Source organism: Zingiber officinale, chromosome 6A (assembly GCF_018446385.1).
Source record: "Zingiber officinale cultivar Zhangliang chromosome 6A, Zo_v1.1, whole genome shotgun sequence".
NCBI lineage: Eukaryota > Viridiplantae > Streptophyta > Magnoliopsida > Zingiberales > Zingiberaceae > Zingiber > Zingiber officinale.
Genome location: NC_055997.1, coordinates 114,223,300 through 114,226,902, shown reverse-complemented (window position 1 = coordinate 114,226,902; position 3,603 = coordinate 114,223,300). Strand labels below are relative to the sequence as shown.

General features: G+C 40.5%; 1 long non-coding RNA gene across 2 annotated transcripts; it reads right to left on the bottom strand.

The window, feature by feature from the left end:
- Nucleotides 1–234: 234 nt before the first annotated feature.
- On the bottom strand, nt 235–2,949 carry LOC121997544. Of its 2 annotated transcripts, XR_006116306.1 has the most exons (5): nt 2,360–2,949; nt 2,156–2,266; nt 1,937–2,055; nt 1,595–1,661; nt 235–502 (listed from the first exon to the last, which is right to left on the bottom strand). It is a non-coding gene; the product is annotated as an uncharacterized LOC121997544 (long non-coding RNA). The 2 variants fall into 2 exon arrangements; XR_006116305.1 differs by having other exon boundaries at nt 1,937–2,266.
- Nucleotides 2,950–3,603: the final 654 nt, after the last annotated feature.

The window sequence follows — 3,603 nt, the reverse complement described above, 5'->3', positions numbered from 1 at the left end:
CCTGAGTTTGAGAGTCTAGACCGGTCACACCCCCAAAGGAGTTCCTACCGAAAAAATTTCGACAACATCTCCTCTGTACCGGTGATAATTTGAAGCATATATACATACAAAATACATCAGGCACATACGATTGGAATATATAGACCACCACGTAGTTATATAATCAGCCAACTCGGCTGGAACAAGAATAAACACAACCACGCAGTTATATATATATTAAACAGCCCACATGACTGAAAGTAAAACACAGTGGAAATCATAAATAACGATCACAAAACCACAATACAACTAATTGCGAGCCAGCTAGGCTTGACACGACAACCACCACATCAAACCAAATACAAGATACTACAAAGCCAAACTCCATATAAAAGATACAAATACACGAACAAGTACAAAACCAATAAAGCGTATAGAAGCACGAACGATACGAGAAGCTCAGTGTGACATGGGACTGGCGGACAGGATCTCCAAGCGTCTCCATAAATCCTTTACTTGCTATCTGATGAAATAAACCAGTTTACGGGATGGTGAGTATAAAGACTTAGCGGATAATATACAGATAGTACATGAACATACTAAAGAACCAGAGATACAAAGGTATACAGTCTCATAGGGAAAATAGCAGATACTACAGTGATATCATAAAAAGTGTCTATACCTGAAACCATATCCTAGACTAGTAATAGAAGGTCAGAAGTAGCAAAGATCTGCTATAGTACTACTCATAACTACAAGGTAGCATGTGAGGTATATATATAATATCAATGAGTAAACCAGTGTCTAGACACATACAGCAGATGTATATCTCAACATATGTAAGCATATCAACATAGGTAAGCAATAGCAGTATAAACTAGTAACAATAACATAAGTAAGCAACAACAGCATAAGTATAATAACAACAGCGTATGCCCGGATGGTCACCCCGCCCACCTCTCTGCACCACGACCCCTGTATGGTTGAGAGGTCGGATCGATGATAACTGTACAACACTCCAACCATCACTACTCTCGAGTGATCGAGTGGACAGTTTATATAGTAGTTATCTAGCTACGTAGCAATAGGGTCTCTGTTGCTCACAACTCCAGCCACCATTATCTATGAGTGACCGAGTGGGAGCACGACAGGACAAGCAACACGCTCTAGCTACCACTACCCGTGAGTGGCCGAGCGTGCGGCCCTAGCCAACGACCCTCTCAACCACAAGGGAGACATGGTCGCCGACATGCATGCAATGACATGATTCGTAAAATGCAGCAGTCATCATATATATATATAAATAGAAACAGGTATGCTACATGAAGTCAGCATGCTCAATAAGAAACATGAATAAATAGCAGTCAAAGCACGTAAATATGGTATTTGATATCTATATATATCCAGTATCTAATATCTGGTGTATGGTATCTGCTAAATATCATAGATAGCAACGAGAGACTGTATAGATATAGAAATGAGTAGCTCAAAGATTGAGTGAAAGTATCAAACGCAGGAAAAATATGAGTGGAGTCAAGATAAATATGGTAGCTATCCAAATATGTATAGCTCATGCACTAAGATTAATATACTAAAGAAACAAAGTAAGAAGTACCCGTCTTTATATGTAGGTCGTGTCAACAGTCCTCAACAAGTCCAAGAGATCACATCCAACTCGAAACCTAAAAATACAGGGTATACGACAAAACTAAGGATCTATGATCAATAAATCAACTATTAATCCCTCTAATCCGATTTAAACCTTTCCTTCACATATTTTAATTTAATCCAAGAAAACATAAACTAACGATCCACTTATCCAATCAAGTTCACTTCCATCGACTACTAAACATCATGAATCGAGCATGTATAACTTGTCCATACAATCCTAATATCAATCATGCTACCAGCTAAAGAAATCAATAAATAACCATCATGAATCAACCCCAAAACTTACCCGAACTCAAGTGGATTGCTGATAGCTCACCATTGAAGAATGACTTTAGATCGGAAGGATGGCCGGAGCCATGGATCATCCACGAATAGCACAGCTGAAGCTGCAATGGCTAACAACAACTACAAACATTCCAAAATAACTCATTCCTTGCAATCCTCATTCCACATCAATTGAAATCAAAGCCGAATGCCAAAAATCACGAACTCCTCTGTTTGTTACCTCTGTACCAGGGCACTAGGCTCCATTCTGTCCAGCTGCCCTCACCATCACAAGAAATCGCTGGCCAGCAAGGGTGGACATGATTTGATTCAGAATGGGGATTCGTCTCAGCTATGGATTTGCCATCCAGAACATGTAGCTTCGGTTACACTATATGCCAATGGTGGGACAAGGAAAGAAACACCAATAAACGTTACCAGATACCTTCTTGTGGTCGGAACCATGTTGTTTGGCTAATATCGGGCAGTTAAGAGATCCTGGCCGGGAGCTTCATGTTGGAGCAAGGGGAGAGGTCAACGCTAACCCTAGAAGTAGAGGGTTAGCCGAAGAAGATGATCCGATGGCTGCAGCCTGCCACCGGCGACCAAGATCCAAAAGGAACTGAGCGCCCAATGGAGGATATGGCATGGTCTCCGACAACGATCAGCTAGGGAGAGAGAGACCCGTTGATCGGAGTCGTTGGACACAGAAGATGACGATGGATCGACGGCTAGGGCTTGGCTCAATGAGGTCTATGGGCGCTGATGCATTGATCGACTCCTGATCGGCGTCATCCAAGGAGGAAAAGATCGGCGGCAGAAATAGCTCGGTGTCGACAATGAAGAGAGCGGCGATCACGAGCTAGGGCATGGAGCGACTGTGGCTAGGGCACCATGATTGGCCGACCTTGAAGTTGCGAGGTCGGCCGATGCTGTGGGGCTTCACCGGCGACGAGTGGCATAGCGTCGGGTGGCGGTGACGGAGCGATGCGACGAGAGAGGGAAGTGTTCGGCGACAAGAAACGGGGATGAGAGGAAAGGAATCAGATTGGGGAATTATATACTTAGGTTTAATTTCATTAACACCTAAGTTGAGTCCAATCAACTCCCAACTTAATGGTTATTCTAAACAGGCTTGCTCTCAACCCAATAATTGATCCCCATAAATATGTCACAGTATCCGTTTAAATCTCAGAAAATCTCTAAAATTTTTTGAAAAATCCAATAAAATCTTTCAAATAACCTTATTATTTAATTATTATTTAGATGTCGTATTTTACAAGACCATCCTGACCATGTCTTTAAATCTAGGAAAGCATTGTATGGTCTTAAACAAGCACCTAGGGTTTGGTATGAAAGGTTGACCTCTTATCTAATTTCCAAAGGATTCAACCAAGGATAAATTGATCCAACTTTGTTTGTAAAATCAATCAACCAAGATATCTTTATAGCCCAAGTATATGTAGATGACATAATCTTTAGTTCAACTGACTTAGAATATTTACAAGAATTCATAACCTTAATGGAACAAAAATTTGAAATGATCTTAGTAGGTAAACAAACTTAATTTTTAGATCTACAAATTAAATAAACTAATGAAGGAAATTATTTCTACCAATAAAAATATATTAAGGAATTACTTAAAAAATTTGGAATGGAAAACACCAAAGAAAGAAAAACTCCAATGGA